At 45.0% G+C, this 17,867-nt stretch overlaps 1 protein-coding gene across 12 annotated transcripts in view; it reads right to left on the bottom strand.

Moving 5' to 3' along the window:
* Positions 1 to 17,867, bottom strand: part of MTUS2 (microtubule associated scaffold protein 2) — a 493,299-nt gene that overhangs the window by 434,336 nt on the left and 41,096 nt on the right. For 2 of the 12 annotated variants that reach the window (XR_014819036.1, XM_084981299.1), the window contains exon 1: positions 10,602 to 11,384. The exons of 8 other annotated variants lie outside the window; for them this stretch is intronic. The gene's annotated coding sequence lies outside the window, so the exon portion shown is untranslated. Of the gene's footprint in view, positions 1 to 10,601; positions 11,451 to 17,867 lie in introns of those variants that run through there. 2 more of the 12 variants (XR_014819037.1, XM_084981295.1) reach the window with 2 other exon arrangements.

Here is a 17,867-nt window from a genome sequence, read left to right as displayed (position 1 = left end):
CTGTGATTATTGTTCAGCAGTACGACCAATGGCGGTTTTTCTTTTCCTCTTTATATATATTCCCAAACTTTCCAAATGATGCATGTTATATTAAAATCTATTTTTCCTCCTATAAAACATACAGTTTTTTGAATATTTAATTTTCTTTTTCTTCTAACCTTTGCTCTTTGGTGGAGAAATACAGTACTACCATCTAAATGATAAGCATGAATATGTCAGGGTATTTACCATGATTCCTGGACTTGGCTTTTCCATGTCACAAAACCCAAGACAGAACCACAAGCTTTTTGAATACCTTCCTTTATTCATTTACTGCTATGTTGCCATAAATAGTCCAGGGTCACCCTTGCTATATTTCTTCTGATCTTGAGAAAATACACTTTATTTTTTTCTCATTAGCCTGGAGTAACATGCAATAGGAAATAATAAGGAACAGGCAGGAAGGAAATGAGATTTCAGTTTCACCAAGAGGAAAGGCTTTTTTCATCCTTTTCAGAATGGGGGCTGAGTTCAGCATGCTGAAAACCGCTTTCTTCCTTAAACCGTACTATTAACAGAATGTGTTGAAGAAACGTCACGCCAAATGTCAGTGACACAGAGTTTCAGCAAAAGTTGCCTCGAGGTTTCATGAAACGGTAAACAGCGTTCTGGTAGCTGAACGGCGTCCTTCTCTCCCGCTATCGGATCCTTGCTGCCTCCATCTCTTTCTTCGCCTCAACCCCACCATCCATCACTTCAGAAATTATTAGTACAAACCCCTTCCCCTTCCATCCCCCTTGTCGCCCCAACCGAGTCAATCCCTCCACCTTCACCTCTCTGTTCTCCTCCTGGATAGTTGATCACCGACCCTGAAAACCACAGGGCACACCCACAGCGCCCGGCTCTATCTGAGTGTCAGTGTCAGCTGGCCACTCAACACTAAAAGGAAATTCTCTCCTCATTCCCGTCAATTTTCAACCTCTGCTAGATCATCAAGCGACTCTACTGTTCAGTGAAAATCATTTAAAACTCTCTCTTTAAACACACAGAGCAATATACCCTGTCCAGGAGATACGCACTCTCTCAAATTTGCAGTGATGATGTTTCAAGAATGTATTCAAATAAGGGAAGCCCCCCGCCCCCTCGCACTGTCAAGGTTTCGTAACACTAGTAGGTGAAAGAATGGCCTGGGGAAGTCTCATGACAGCCCATGAAACACACGTCCCAGGAAGTAAAACTGTACCCCACAGACCCTGCCCTACTCTCAACACCGCCACCCGTGTTCAGGTCTAAGACTGGAACTTCCTGGTTGGAATTAACAACCCAGAGGATCATGAAAATGGGAAGAAGAAAAGAAAGTCTAAACAGTAAACTTTCCTTCCCACTGGTTCCATTCTCATCTGAGTTTTTCTATCCACCACCAGACACTGAAGAAAATATATATGTATTTTTTTTTCTTTTTTAGCCATATCTGCAGCATATGGAAGTTCCCAGGCCCAGGATGGAATCCCAGCCGCAGCGGCGAGCTATGCCACAGTTGTGGCAACACCAGATCCTTAACCCCTGCAACACAGCTCGAACTCTGAGGAAATACATTATTTTTGAAACCGCAAAGCTCAGTGTTTGCAAGTACACTGGGCCCGCAGGCTAAAGTCCGCCAAAAAGTAGGTCTGATCCTCATATATATCAATTAAAATTGTTCAGGAGTTCCTGTCATGGTGCAGTGGAAACGAATCCGACGAGGAACCATGAGGTTGCGGGTTCGATCCCTGGCCTCGCTCCATGGGTTAAGGATCCGGCATTGCCGTCAACTGTGGTGTAGGTCGCAGCAGCGGCTCGGATCTGGCATGGCTGTGACTCTGGCGCGTGCTCTGGAGTCAGCAGGTCAGTCCTTCCTTTCCAAGTGCAAAGGAACACATGCTCAGAGGTGGGGAAAGAGAAAAGTCAACAACTCTGAGGCCACTGCTGCCTGTGGCACAGCAAGCACCAGAGATTCAGCCAAGGAACCCGACATCGGGATGCTACACGCACATTTAGTAAAGGTCAGAATTTAACTACAGTCTGTGACACCAAGAGATAAAATAAGCATGTACCCATGTTACTACAGATCAGTGGGGAAGATTCTAAGTCTCTTCTCAACAGACTCTTTCACTAAAGCAACATCATCACATTAGTTACAGGATCTTATTGGAGTCTCACACTAAGTTCACTTCTTCTCACGGAACAAGTGTCGACAAGTAACGTGAGATTTTCTGGTTCCTGCCACACGCCATCATTACAGTAGGACATCCTGGGTTACACTCGGACTGACTTAAAGTTTCCAATTAACAGGTCAAATGTGTTTTCTTAGTTTTACTCAGCATGAGTCCTTGGGCTGGGATATCCTAGCAAAATGGTCTAAACATACACCTATCAAGTTGTTTTAATTATAAATCATGTTTAATAACTAACAATTGTAAATAGCAACAGGCTATTTAAATAAGGGTTTTTAAATAGCATTTAGTAGTAAAAATAATAAGCAATGTATAAATGGTTACATCCCATGAAACAAAAGAAAACATGGAGTTGGAGGATAAGAGTAAATTCATTTAAAATGTTTACCAAGAGCCTATCGCGTGCCAGGCATTGGTCTAGGGAACACAACACAGTGCAGGGGATGCTGTGGGTCGCCCCCTCCCTCCTAGGAGAAGCTGATCTTGTCCAGGAATTCACTCCTCCTCCAGGGCATCCCCCAGGAGAAGCTGGCCACACCTGGCTCCACGGTCGGCCCTGACTGATCCAAGGGTAATCCCGTTCCCATCACCAACGATGGGTTCAAGAATGCGTCTGTGACTCAACCTAGGTCAAAGTGCTTTTCTGGAAACTTCTGGGAAAGACTCTCCTCTACCTTGTGGGGCCTCGAGGAAGTCACCCTCTCTTCCTCTAGACAGTGTGTTGAGAGGCTTGGAGCTGCTGCAGTCTCAAGGATGGCTTGAGGAGATGGAAGAGGGGAGAGCCAAGGTGTGCATGTGGAGATGGAGCTGGAACCTCCAGATGATGGCAGGCTAAATCCCACTGCGCCTTCTGGCTTCCATATTTACACGTACTAACACATCTCAGAATGTAACTAATCTTACTTAACTAGATGTTCTGCACAAGCACATGAAGGCAACTCTTCAAGGACAGTTTCTTTGCCTCAGAATTTATAATGCGGGGGAGGGAACAAGACATTGATCCAATATCCAAAATGAGGCTCCTTAATTCTGAAGGACAGCAGAGATGGGGCAAGATTTTAGAAAGGCTAAAACCCCGTAGAGAAAGTCAGGTTTCGGTTTGTAGTTAAACTGTTTAAATGACAGCATCTCATGCAAACTATTATATATGAAATATGGATAAACAACAAGGTTCTACTAATAGCCCAGGGAACTGCACTCAATACCCTGTGATAAAAAGATGGAAAAGAATATGAAATGAGTGTGTGTGTGTGTGTGTGTGTGTGTAATTGAATCACTTTGTTGTACAGTCAAAATTAATACAATATTGTAACTCAACTATATTTCAATAAAATAATTTTTTAAAAATAATAAATAACTTGATGTAAAAGAATATGAAATGAGTGTGTGTGTACGTGTACATACATATATAATTGAATCACTTTGTTGTACAGTCAAAATTAATACAATATTGTAAATCAACTATATTTCAATAAAATAATTTTTTTAAAATAATAAATAACAGCATCTCAGAACAATAGTGTGAATCAAATCAATTCTTCCTGGCATTCTGCCATCTATTTTTAAATTAAAAAACATAGGTTTTTTAGTTTAGATTTTAACAGGCAACAAAGTGATGAGTAAAACAAATCTAGAACATTACAAATAGCAAAACCTACAAAATAATCACTTTATAAAACGGCTATCAATCCTCTTAATAGCAATAATTCTTACTGATACAGTCTTAATATCTGTAAACAGAAACCAATTGCTTTCATTTAAAGGTACAATTTTAATTCTGTGATAATCTATGTGGGGAAAGAATCTGAAAAAGAATGAATGTGCGTATATACCCAACTGAGTAACTCTGCTATACAGCAGAAATTGCCAAAACTTTGTAAATCAACTACACTTCAATGAAACTTTAAAAAATGTAAAAAAGAAAAAAAAAAGAATCTGACTGCAGCGGCTTGGGTAGCTGCAAAGGCACAGGTTTGATCCTTGCCATGCACAGTGGGTTGAAGGATCCAGTGTTGCCACAGCTGTGGTGTAGCTCACAGCTGTGGCTCGGATTCATTCCCTGGCCCAGGAACTTTGACATGTCACGAGTGTAGCCATAAAAAAATAAATTAATAAAATTTTGCATTAAAAAAAAAGATAAAATTGTATCCTTCTTACTCCAAGTTGTTGAAATGGTCATCAACATTCTTGAGAGACATCACGTGATCAATTACAGAATTCAGATGAACAATTTTCTCTCCGGGAAGAAGCTAAATCCTTGTCAATCCAACAGCAAAAAAAAAAAAAAAAAAAAAAAGGAGTTCCCGTTGTGGCTCAGTGGTTAACGAATCTGACTAGGAACCATGAGGTTGCAGGTTTGATCCCTGGCCTCGCTCAGTGAGTTAAGGATCCGGCGTTGCCGTGAGGTGTGGTGTAGGTCGAAGACACAGTTCAAATCCCACGTGGCTGTGGCTGTGGTGTAGGCCGGCGGCTACAGCTCCAATTAGACCCCTAGCCTGGGAACCTCCATATGCCGCAAGTGCAGCCCTCAAAAAGACAAAACAAAAAACCAAAAAAAACCCCACTAGTATATATTTACCTATGGGTTTTTTTTCCTTCCATGTTAGTACAGACTAAGCTAATCCTTTAAAAATGGAACACTGGTGTTCCCGTCATGGCTCAGTGGTTAATGAGTCTGACTAGTATCCATGAGGACTCAGGTTCGATCCCTGGCCTTGCTCAGTGGATTAAGAATCCTGCGTTGCTGTGACCTATGGTGTAGGTTGAAGACACAGTTCAAATCCCACGTGGCTGTGGCTGTGGTGTAGGCTGGCAGCTGCAGCTCTATTTGGACCTCTAGCCTGGGAACCTCCAAATGCTGTGGGTGCGGCCCTAAAAAGACAAAGAAAAAAAAAGGAACATTAACATGAATACAAAACTGCTGAAACATAGGCATAATAAAGTAGCAATGAAAGGGCATACCCAGGGTAAAAAAATAAAACAAACAAAAAAAAAGAATCCATTTAATCATCTAAGTTTTAAATTTCTCTAACAAAGAACAAATAATTTCTACTGGATTCATTTATTTAGTACTTTATTGAGAATCTATTATGTGCCCGGTACTGTTCTTGTTCATGGAAGTACACTGGATCCTTCCTTCCTAAAGAATTGTCTTGAAAGGGAGACGGCAAAGCACATCTCACCAATACATGGGAATTACCATTATGACAAGAACATTATCAAAACAATGATTTGGGAGGTCCTACTTATCTCAAGATACCTGGTATCAAATCAAGGTCCCTCAGAGTGAACCCATGCAAAACAACAGTGTTTATAGTAAGTTGTAAGAAAGAAAGGATAAGTTAGGTGGTAGCCAAGCCCCCAAATTGCCTACAATGAACCATGACTCCTGGTGTTCTTGTCCTTGGGTGGTTCCATCGTGCAGTGAGCCAGGTTGGTCCCCTGTGACTAATAGCTGGTAGGAGTACAAGTATGTGGCCTCTCATCATAAGGTCATGAAGATAATAACAGGCACTGCAGCTTCAATCTCAGCATCTTGGATCACTTTTTATTCCTTCTTTTAATTCCATGCTTCAATTTCGGTCTGTTGGCAATACTTTTTTAAGTTTTCATTCGTCCAAAATGTATTTATTTTGCATTTGTCTTTGAAATGTATTTTTACTAGATATAAAAATTTAGGTTGGCCTTGATTTTCCTTTAGCTTAATATAGAAATGCATCGTCTTCTGACTTTCGTTAATTCTATCAGAAAGTCAGTTTCACATTTATTGTTAGTCTGTTGAAGAGATTGTGTATTTGGAGATTTGTGAAGTTTCCTGAGTCTATGACGTCTTACATCAGATTTGGAAAATTCTCATCCGTTAACTCTTCAAATATTGATTATGCCCCTCAGATCTTCCCTTGGATTAGATTCCCTGAGATGAATCTCAAGCCTAAGATATGCAAAACAAAACTTTTGATTTCCCCCCAAACCTAGTATTAAGACACCCCCAGCTAAGTAAAGATAATCACATCTCCCAACGTCTCAGGACAAAACCTCAGAGTGTTCATCGATTCCTCTCTTTCCTCCACTTGCTCATCACATCCATCAACACAACTTCTGAAACATAGTCTGAACTTAGCCATTCTTCCTCGGCTGCTCACCGTCACCAGAGCACACACCACTTGCCTCTCAGGCAGACTCCTTGTACGGGAGCCTCTGGACTGGGCTCTCTGCAGTCTACTCTCCAGGCACATGTGCAATCAGATTTCTAAAGGATGAATCAGGTCACATACTTCCTTCTCTTCCTGGAAACTCCAATGTCTGCTCACCCTGCTCTCTCTCCCATGAGCTGCTCCTACAAACTCCCATGTCTTTCTAGCCACTTCACTTGACCAACCGCAAATCTAACCAAACTTGAAAAATCCCAACTAATCAACAAGATCAGTCGCCACCAGAGCCATGGACACCAATAACCATGGTAACCAATGGGAAGAGATGGTGAGCAGCCCATCAAAGGTCCTCCCTGAAGAAGAGATGGAAGAGGCCGTGATGGGGAGGTCCCATCCAGTGTTCCTTCCTCCTCCTCCCCCTTTCTGTCGTCCACCTGCACCTCCAGGTGAGGTCACCTGTCCAATCATTTGGATGATGGAAATATCAGGACTGTTCTTGTTTCACAACTCAGACAATACGAGGTCATTTCATTTGGGTTCCTCAAGACCTAACTTTTTGCAAAAAGTAAAAATTTCCGTCTAATCATATTCCACATACCTTTTTTCTAATGCGTATCAAGAAATCAGAGGCTGTCTCAGCCCAAGAGTATTTTATTTATTTGTTTGTTTGTTTGTTTACTGTTATGGCCTCACCCAGGGCATACGGATGTTCCCAGGCAAGGGACTGAATCTGGGCTGGAGCTGTGACTTACACCGCAGCGGTGGCAACAAGGATCCTTTAAGCCACCGCGCTGGGCCAGGGAATGAACCTGTGCCTCCACAGCAACCTGAGCCACTCACTGTAGTTGGATTCTCAAGCTAATGCACCACAGCGTGAACTCCAAGAGTTAACATTTTAAAGTAATTCAAATACCAAAACAGTTTCTAATTGCACAGAAAAGAGACATAAAATACAGAGATCTGCTTCCTTAACTTTTTTTTATACTACTGCTTTTCAACAAAATCATTTAACAAAAAGCAAAAAGAGCCCTTCTGCCCAATGATAACCAATTTACTGATGAAGCAATGAAAGTCCAGCCATTGTAAAGTTACTTTAAGGACCAGTTAAAATGAAGTGGAATTGAGTAGCTCTGAAAGGGCCCTAAGATCAATGCCAGTGGGAACTCGTGTGAACAATTAAACTCACCGGAGGCTGGGAGAGTTGATTTAATTACATAGCTTGGAGGACTTAAAAAGCCAGAGCAATTTGAGAGAGTTAGGTCCAAGTAGGGTAGCAGCTGAAGCCAGAGTCAAGATTCTAAAGAGCTCTTCAACAGCCTAAACATTTCTTCCCTTTGAGAAGGGTCTGCAGCTGATTTGCAGAGAAGCAAATCAACCCTGTGTAAACATTACAGCAGGTGGCTTTGAAAGAAACACTGCTGGCACCTGTCCTGTATCACACTTATATTTACCAACCTTTTCCCCTCTGCTTGCATCCCAAAGCTAAACAGAAACCAAGAGCATCCTGCATCCATCCCCTCAAGTTACAGAATGAGGATTCTGAAAGGAGTCCTAGAGCTCACCCAGCTTGCCAGACTCTGGTCTGAAACAAAGCTCTTATCAATCAGCCTACAGTGAATTAAAAAAAAAAAAAAAAGATGACATAGAGTGAACTTATTATAAAGCTGGATTTACTCCATCTCTAAAAGACTGACAGTCTGAGATTGCAGCTATTCTACTTTTCTGGAGTTAAACTGTCCTTTCTCCCACGAACTCTCTATGGGCAACAAAAGCACAAAGAGAACGACAGTGATGGTGCTAAGTGACACCTGAGGATTTTTAACTACATGGTTGGCAAAATAAAAATTTGGACTATTTTCCCCACAGGACTCTAGTCCCTGAAATCCAAAAGGCTGAGGACGCACTAATCTAAATGCAACTTTTCTCTTTCTAAGATCCGAGTCCAGCTAGTGGAGGAACGTCTAACCCAAGAAGAAACACAAGCAGGAGCAAACTGAATGGAACGTATCGCTGGGCAGAAGGAACCAGGACTGACAGCCTCGCGCTGACACTCTTCCCCCTGCAGCCCAACCCAGAGGATGAGAGGGCGCTTCCTAGGGCTCCGGCAGAGCAGAAAAGCTCCAGTGTTGTCACTGTCCGTGCCTTCGGATGACTCTGGGAGGGAGCTAAACCACCAGAGAAATACATGTTCCAAGGCAAGATACGGAAGAATTTGTTATACAGGATACCACTTCTGTACGATAATAAATAACACATTATTACGCTGCAGTGCAAATTTTCTCCTGAGCAGGCTAACATGCCCACCCCAAGCTGACAAGGGTCTTAATTTGAGAGAAAATGCCCTTTCTTCTGATATCCACTTCCTCCTATTCTTTTCCTTAAAGCAGCCCTGTGACCCCTTCATCTCTGTTACAGGCAGAAAAAGATGACGGATATGAACAGAAAGCACTTTGAACTCCTCAGGAGCAGGTACAAAGATGATGCAGGTGTCTAATTATGTTGGTCTTTTCCAGATGCCCTTCAAAGGATCGTCACTGTCCCCAGACTTCAAACCCTGGGGCCCTGGAGTCTGCGCCCGCAGCACACATCTTGGCGATGACAGCTGTGCAGAAAGGGCTCGGCACTTGTGGTCATCCCCTCTGGGTCCCTGTGCCAGCCTTTCAGGAGAAAGATGAGAAGCTGCCACTGTCAGACGCTGTGGCAGGAGCAAGGACGGGGCGCAGGAGAGAAAGTTGTCCACATCCTCAGGACAGCTGAACCAAACTGCGCTGCTGGGCCCACGCTTTCCACCTGATGCTGGAACTGCCAATACACGTCCTCTTAGTATGGAGGGAGACCCACACTCAGGATGAAGAGCTCCCAGAGGGCTTAAACTCAAGAGAATTTAAATACAACGTGACCTTTAACCTTTCCTCCCAATGGATATTTCCTAAGTAATCCAAAGTGACCGCAGGAAAGATAAGAAAATCAGTGGCAGGAATTCCCGTCGTGGCTCAGTGGTTAACGAATCCGACTAGGAACCATGAGGTTGCGGGTTCCATCCCTGCCCTTGCTCAGTGGGTTAAGGATCCGGCGCTGCCGTGAGCTGTGGTGTAGGCTGCAGACTCGGCTCGGATCCCGTGTTGCTGTGGCTGTGGTGTAGGCCGGTGGCTACAGCTCTGATTCGACCCCTGGCCTGAGAACCTCCAAGAAAAAGGCGAAAAGACAAAAAAAAAAAAAAAAAAAGGAAAAAGAAAGAAAGAAAATCAGTGGCAAAATGGTGAGATTTACGCAAAGTTCTGGGTAACATTTCTCCTCCTACAGAGCCCCCTGCACAGTCAGCAGGTCCACTGATCAGACGTGTGGGGGAAAGTGGGAAGAAAAGAAAGGGCTCTAGTTAACATACCCCAAAGGGTTACAGCCTTAAGCAAGTTGCCCGGGTCGTGACAGAGACAGGAGATTTGCTTAATATAAAGAGCAAGGTCTTTCAGAAGCTAAAATTGTTGGCACTCTTGGCATCTGTCTCACACAAGACTCCACGGACCTGTTCTTTCACCACCAGTCTGCCCTCCCGCAAGTACCATCTACTCTTGCAGGACCGTGGTGACGATTTAAGACCATTACCTGCGTTTTCATGGGCTTGCAGGGATTTAGGGATTAGTTCTGTACTCAAACCTCTGTGTCAGGCAGCAGGTGCAAGATGCTGCATTTGGACTCATTCATATGATCCTCAAAAAATGCAGCATTTTAAAATTCGCTTTAAAATTTCGATCAACCCTCCATCCTTAGGTATCTTTTTAAAAGGAGGCTGCAGCAACTTTAAAACGCAGGCAGGGAAGCCATACTCGGGAAGCCATCCAATTCTCCTTCCACCAAATCCTTGTCTCAAATTATACAAGGCAGAGAAACCTACCTGCCTGTTCTCAACCAAAAATAAAAGCAAACTCTACAAGTGAAAATGAAAATGACATACAGTTTGTCTAAAAACCATTCTTTGCAAACCATTCTCTAAACCGTACGTAAATTATCTTTAATACAAGACCTCTGTGCAGGGAGTTTATAATAAATCTAAGCGTTGACTTCGAACCATTTGAAGATACATGTTAAAACCTCGCTGCAAAGCAAGAATCCGTCCTTTTAGTATTTTCATATGGCATATCCCTAACCATTGTTTTCAGCAGGCCAGAAGCACAGCTGCCATCGGGATCACTAAAAAAACCGTCAAAGGCCATGTGCCCAGAGGCAGTTCCGACCCCGTCTGTTCCCGCCACACCCTTACCTGCATACGTCTATACACGTCTGTACTTGGCAACTGCTTCAAGTTCAGGAAAATGATGCTCCGATCATCTAAATTTCACCAGAAGAAGAAAAAAAAATTACACAGCCTCCGATGTGCTGTGGGTCGATTAACATGTAAGCTCAAATTGGATCCAAACAACGGGGCGGTGCAGTACAGAGCACCAGGAACAGCGGCCACGGCCCCGGGGCGGACGCAAAGGCGGCGCAAACAGCGCTCCCTCGAGGACCGCAAACATGCTCCTGCTAATGAGCATGAGAACCCCTGCCTGGGGAGGTCCTCCAGGGCACTCCTCATGAAAAATCACACAGGCCAGCCATGGACGCCTCGCCTCCTGTGTTTACTCCTGGAAGAAACTTCCCAAACAATTGATGAGCCTCTGAAATGAAGGAAAGTTGCAGCTCTAAGCAGAGCTCTCCAGCAGCCTCCGATGGCTTGTTTCCAGGTTGGGCTTCAAGAAAGGAGCGCAGCTCATTCATCAGGGAAAATCACAAGAGAAGAGCAATTACAGACAGTGGCGCAGCTGAGCATCCAGGACACCGTCACTCCAGGGCCCCCGGGCCTCCCAAGAATGTCCCCTTGGGGAAAACCCGAGAGTCTGTGCCCCGTGACACTGTTCCTTCTGCGCCGGCCCAATCAACGGTCTCATTTTAAGTGGAACGCCCTAGAAACACCATAATCCATCACAGGCTACAGGAGGTTCCGCCGGCAGCCACAATCCTGAGCCTCACACAGCGCAGCTTCTCTTTTCTGCCCGTTGGAGACGTGCCGCCCACGTGGATGCTCGGTGCTGAAAACAATGTGCATAACGGCGCTCAGCCTCTCATTATTGGGCATTTAGAGAGGAAGCAGAAAGTCACGCCTGGAGGCACAAGCGGCTGCGGACAGCATGGCAGTTCGCCAACTTAATATGAAGATTTCCTAGTTTTCAGGTGTTTCATCACTTTTGTTTGACTGACACCGGCGTGTTAGGGTCTGACCCAGAGGAAAGAGGAAAAGCAATAGAACCAGAGGGAAAATGAACGTTGCCCCCGAAGCTCCAAGTTCAGGCCTCTAAAGCAGTGCCCCTTCCAATCACCTGCAGCCTCATCAGAAATGCAGATTCCTGAGCCCCAACCCAGAGCTCCTCAACCAGACACTCAGGGGCCCTGATCCTGGAAGCTGTACCTGTAACTCTTACACTCATTAAAAATCTCCTCCCTGAACCACCGACTGCTTCCCAGACAGGCTGAGCTGCTCAGTAGCCACACACCCCCACCCCCACATGTACTCTTTGCAGGGCAATTCACTTGAAAACGTTTTATATTTTATTTCAAACTTTAAGAGCACAGATACGGTTTCATCATCTTCAAGAGCAGCTGCGTCTGTGCTAACCAAAAAGTTCAGCTACTAAGAGCTGTCAACTACATACATGGGGGCAAAACAAACACACTTTTAAAAGAAAATGACAACACAGTGAAAATATACTGTTGATTCCAGACTTGTAACCACGGTATATATTTGTCTGTCACCAACCTGCACGTCTCTCTCGCTCTCTCTGGGGAATCACCCAATTTTTCCCAGAAAAGGCTAAAATGCCCAATGGTACTAAAAGAACCGGCATCTTAGGTGTGAAGAATATAAGTGCGGTATTTTTGTTTAATGAGTTTAAAACCCTAAAACTTCTTGATCAAGTGCAATTTCAGGCCCACCCCCCCTTTTGAATCTTCTTTTGATTTAGTTTGTCACCATCAAGAGACTTGTTGGAAATTCATTAAATGGTTGGGGGGGCACCGGAAAAGCCTTTTTACAGTTTTTTTGTTTTGCTCACCTGCCTGCTATTACGCTTTTCACACAAGACTGAGAACACGAATCCCCTAATGCTTTGCAAATGCCCCCAAAAAACCAACAAAAAAACAAAACAAAAAAAACGGATTACAAGTTATAAAATAGTTGAAGCTTTATTCTAAGAAACTGGATTCAGGATCCCATGCTGCAGGTCCTAACACATCAGCTGAGCCCCCCACAAAGGTTTCTCATCTCCCTCCCACCATTCCACACCCCAAACTTGTCCCAGGTATGCACAAGGACATCATGCACGCATCTGGACACATTTACAGCCTAGAATTGTCACCTTCATTACTTATTTTGTATCCCACTCCAAAAGAGGGACGGAGGCAGCTGACATAAGGTCATTATAAATACTACCACCTCAAGTAGACACCCCGCTTAGATAATGCCCACAACTCTCAGGTTTATTTTGGCTCAGAATATTTTACTGAACCCCTAGAATATTCTGTCCCTTCTCATCCCTGTCCTCCTACACACAGCGCTGCAGGAAACATGGTTTTCTTTTTAGAAACTATTTTTAAGGAGACAGGCGCACCTTTCCCATGTCCTTCTCCGCCCTGACGACCCGTGCTGTGTTGCTGGCGGGCCCTCTCCAGTCATTCTGTCCTGTTCTGAGGGCACAACAAAGGACAGCTTGGTCCCTCCGAGGTCTTCACGGAGCACTCGCCATCAGACACTTTGATCAGTCAGAGGAGAAACTCTTACAGAAATGAATCCAACAGAACATAAAGCCCTTATTCCACTATCTTTTTCCAAAATGGGAATATCAAACCAAGGTGCTGCCTTTCCTTGACAGAAAAAATGAAGCTACAAGAACTTAAAATGTGCTTCCCAGAGATCAGAGAGGGTGATGAACTGACTAAGCCATCCACTGCCTAACGTGGGTCTCTGGGTGACCAACAGTATTGGCGGACAGGACAGCCTGCTGGATGGAATCAAGGGCACCGCCAGGCAACGTAACCCAGTGTCTTTAGAATGCTCCACATGAGGGCTGAACATAGTTCCAAAAGTTGGCCAATCCCCTCCTCTAATCTGATTGGCCTGCTTTCAGCTACAGCATCAAGACAGTGGCAAAGAAACAGGATGACAAGTCACAAGGACTCAGTAAATACACACTGAACAACGGAAGGGAGTCGGTGCCTCCGAAGCTGGAGCATCTTCAAGTACTTCCGGAGCCCACATCCACCCCTTCCGCCGTGCAGTTCACTAAACCGCCCAGATGCCGCGCTAGACCCCGTGAGCAGTGACCACGGTAGAGGCAGAAACCTAAGTTACACCAGAGACTCCTTGCCTGACCAACCAGAACAGCCCCTGATGAGCCAGGCAGCCTGGCAATTTTAGGAGCCACAGGTGCCAGGTACTTGCCTGGACTTAAAGCACAGAGCTCTCCCATCCGGATGCAAGTGCAGCTCACGTGCATCTATTTCACTTGGGTTGGCCGGATAACCGGAAATCAGACTAACCTTGCCTTCCCCATAAAGTACTGTAACACACAACGCCACTGGACCCATCCCCGCTATGGTTACTATGTAGCTAATGACGGCTACATTGTGAACTCACAGTTGGTAGATGTTTATAAGGAAGCTTCCTGCACTGGGGAACATATGGGGGTGTGGGGGTGCGCATGGTTCACCTAAATGAATCGTCACAAACTCGAAGACGTGGGCAAAGTGGCAGAAGAGCAAAACCAGAGTCTTGGGATATAATCAGTGATTCCTAACCCGTGACTTCTAAACTCCAAAGAAGGGCTGTATGAGGGCTGAAGACTGAAAATCAACTTTATACTAAAACATACCTGTTTTTAGTAGACCCTAAAACCCTTGCAGCACCTGTGAAACATGATTCTCCTGCTAAAATGAGTTCTCTTTTCCTCACTGGAAGACCTGTTCCTGGGAGTTCCTGTCGTGGCTCAGCGGTTAACGAATCTGACTAGTACCCATGTGGACGCAGGTTCGATCCCCGGCCTTGCTCAGCGGGTTAAGGATCGGGCATTGCCGTGAGCTGTGCTATAGGCCAGCAGCTACAGCTCCAATTCGACCTTTAGCCTGGGAACTTCCATATGCTGCGGGTGCAGCCCTAAATAGCAGGGGGGGGGGGGGAAGCCTGCTCCTGCTGAACATTGACGAACACAGAGACAGGTGCACAAAGCTTACTTTGCAACCACGGCCGAGAAGTAGAAGTGGTGAGGTGCTTAGTATTAACCTCTCTGGTCCAAGGTCAAAGCCCTCAGCCCTTGCCTATGTTAGAAGGTTTGCAAAACCTGGTACACACACCCCTTCAATGGCACTGTGGATTTCTGCATAATGATCCAGGGCACAACCGCTGGGCTAGATGATGATTCGTGTCCATCTTAGCAGTTTTGCAGAGCGCAAGGTGTGCCCTCCATCAACAGACTGTAACTCAGTGGGAGGGCTGCACAGGACTTGAACTTGTGAATCAGAAAAGGGAGTGGCAGTTCCCATCGCGCTCAGTGGGTTAAGAACCTGACACAGTGTCCGTGAGGATGAGGGTTCAATCCCCAGCATCGCTCAGCGGGTTAAGGATCTGGCTTGCCACAAGTGGCAGCATAGGTTGAAGACAGAGCTTGGATCCTACGTTGTTGTGGCTGTGGTGTAGACTCCAGCTGCAGCTCCGATTCGACCCCAAGCCTGGAAACTTCCATATGCCGCAGGTGTGGTCATTTAAGAAAAGAAGAAAAAAGGGAAAGAAAAGGAAGTGAATTTTACTGTGGAATCAACTACTTATCTGGGAGACGAAACAGCCTCTAGGCTAGTTTCTGAGAGTCAAGGAAACCAGCTGCTTAGAAGATGAGAGGGAAGCTGCAAGGAGGAGGGAAAGCAGAAGAGGAACTGAATTCCATGAGCCTGGGGCTCCGCTTTAACTCTCAGTGGATAAGGGAGCTCCGTTATCAAAGCTTTCTCCTACGCTGTGCTGGAGCACGGGACCCAGGAGGCGAGGTCCCATGCAAATGACTTTGACCTGTTCCTATTTCCTGCCGTTTCTTCTTCCTTTTGATCACCCTTTGTAATGGTAATTACTTAAATACGCAGTCTGAAATGTTAGCACCAGCCTGCCAATAGGAAATATCTATTATTACAGATTTCTTCTCTTTTCAGACATGTTTACTTGAAGTCATTTTGTACATAAAACAGTATTCTTACCTTTCAGTCAACATCATAAATATTTTCCATATTATGATCATCTACAAAATCACATTTACTGCCTTTAGAATTCATCCAAGGGCCGTGTCCCACTCCCTTAGCTTTTAAGAACCACTGTTACAAAGGAAACTGCGGCAGGCAAGCACCCTGTGCGTAGATAGTTTCTGCTTTTTTTTTTTTTTTTTTTTGGTACTCTTTCTTTAGGATTAAATTCCCAGAAGCGGGACACTAAATCACTAGAGAGTCGCACCTTTATTGATTTGGGGATTGCCTGTCAAACTGCTTTCTGAAACTTTTACACTGACTTAGGGTACAACCCAAAATGTAAATAAGAGAGTATATCTTTGCCAGCCCGGGTACTGTTTTCATTGAATCTTTTTCTTTCTTTCTTCCTTCTTTCCTTCCTTCCTTCCTTTTCTTCCTTCCTTCTTTCTTTGAGTCTTTCAAGGGTAGTAGGTAAAAATGGTATCTTCTTCCACTGGCACTCATTTGATGCTACTGAAACAGACCTATTTCCTTCCAGGTTTGCCAGCCCCACCTCTTCCAAATGGTTCATTTTTTTCCCACTTACCTACTATTTATCAACGCGGAGAAGTTCTTTGTGTAACAAACATATTAATACTTGATCATATTTGCATATTTGCAACCAGGCTGCGTCCCACTCTGGCTACATTCTGCCTTCACCTCAGATGATTTCACTTTTATGTAGTCAGATCCCTTCATTACGGCACATCCTTGAAAGGCATGGACCCTCCAGGGGCCTCATGAATATCACATTCTATTTCTTCTGGTGTGTCTAGTGTTTGATGGCATTATTGCTCTTTATGATTTAACCATCTGGAATTTGCACCTTATCAAGTGTCATCCCAAATAAATGATTCCCAAGTTTCCAACCAGCTATGTTTCCAACACTGTTGAATAACCCTCTTCGGATCGATGTGTGTGACTTCCCTCGTCATACATGTAGTCGTGGGTGTGTGTGTGTGTGTGTGTGTGTGTGTGTGTGTGTGTGTGTATCAGGGTCTATTTCTGATGAAGTCCTTTTGTAAACATCAGCCTTTCTCCTATGTTAAGGATGAAAATAGAAAGGCTTTCCTCCGTGCATACCTTGGGAGCTGGCGGTGTACAGGGAGGAGGGGGGAGGGAAAATCTAAGAGGGGGAACTTCTGGCGAGTCCCCTGGGCATCTCTGGGAACAGAGTCAGGCAAACCAGGCTCAGGCTGCCTTTCCCAACTCAAGTGTCCCAGGAGGCCACACCTCCCTGCACACCCCCGGGGCCGCCCCCTTTCACACTCGTGTTCCCCTAAACGTGCAGAGTACCTGCCTCCTCACTCCAGATGCTTCCACACACTCGTTACCCCTCCGGATCTGCAGGGACCAGCTCCAGGGCTCCCTTAGACACCAAAACCCATGGATGCTCGAGACCCTTACCGAAAGCGATGCTGCAGTTGCCTATATAACCCATGCACCTCCTTGGTACACTCTAAATTATCCCTAGGTGACTCATGATGCCTGCACAACACAATGCTACGTAAACAGTGGTAAATACAATGCAAAGGCTACTATATACAGTTGCAGAGGTGGCAGAGTCAAGTTTTGCTTTTGGAAATTTTCAGGAATTTTGTTTCCAAACATCTTCCACCCCCAGTTGACTGAATTCCCGGCTAGATGAATCTGAGGATCCAGAACCCATGGATACCAAGGGCTGACTCCAGCGCCTACACAACATGCCAGGCACTGCTCTGGGCTCAGCAAAAACAACACGGAAAAAGCTCTGAGACTCCTGACTTGTGAAGACGATGCCCAAAGATCATTTTTTGGCCTTAATATAACAGCAGCTATTGCCTGCTGACTCCCCACTGAGTGCCAGCGATTTTTCAATTATTAACACACATCCACACACACTCATTTTCTGCACTCCTCAAAGCAACCTTTGGGCTGGCCTTCTCACTTTAGAGTGAAAGGAACGGAGGCTCAGAAAATCCACTAAGGGTCAGAACCCACACAGGCCTGTCCGACCTCAGTCTCCCAACTCCACACAGAACCCTAACCTTATAAGGCTTCATGTGGATGTGCAGGCTACCTGCCCTCCGCTGGCCCGCACAGATCTTACCCTACAGGCAATTAACCTACACACTTTAAAAGTCCAAATGTGGGAGTTCCCGTCGCAGCTCAGTGGTAACAAACCCAAGTAGTATCCATGAGGATGCAGGTTCGATCCCTGGCCTCACTCAGTGGGTTAAGGATCCAGTACTGC

Source organism: Sus scrofa, chromosome 11 (genome assembly GCF_054392235.1).
Source record: "Sus scrofa isolate SSC_HxYL_T2T_F1_AM1 chromosome 11, Sscrofa_HxYL_maternal_Yorkshire_Landrace_v2.0, whole genome shotgun sequence".
Classification (NCBI taxonomy): Eukaryota; Metazoa; Chordata; class Mammalia; order Artiodactyla; family Suidae; genus Sus; species Sus scrofa.
Note: the sequence above shows the minus strand (reverse complement) of the source record. Positions and strands in the feature narration are given on the sequence as shown.